Source organism: Tigriopus californicus, chromosome 8, assembly GCF_007210705.1.
Source record: "Tigriopus californicus strain San Diego chromosome 8, Tcal_SD_v2.1, whole genome shotgun sequence".
Taxonomy (NCBI): domain Eukaryota; kingdom Metazoa; phylum Arthropoda; class Copepoda; order Harpacticoida; family Harpacticidae; genus Tigriopus; species Tigriopus californicus.
Genome location: NC_081447.1, coordinates 5,868,297 through 5,868,513, shown reverse-complemented (window position 1 = coordinate 5,868,513; position 217 = coordinate 5,868,297).

The window sequence follows — 217 nt, the reverse complement described above, 5'->3', positions numbered from 1 at the left end:
AAAAATTAAGGCATCGTTATGAAAAGAACCAATTAAGATATTTTGGTTCTTTTTGGTGCAATGTCATTGGGCATTTTGAAGCATAAAATGTACCCTTTGGCCTCGGACAACCAAGAAAGGAAATGAACGTGGCCAACCTTTTCTAAAAAAATGATATACCTATAAGCTGGCTTTATACGTTAAAGTGAAAGTGCCTCACCAATCTTGTGATTCCAAA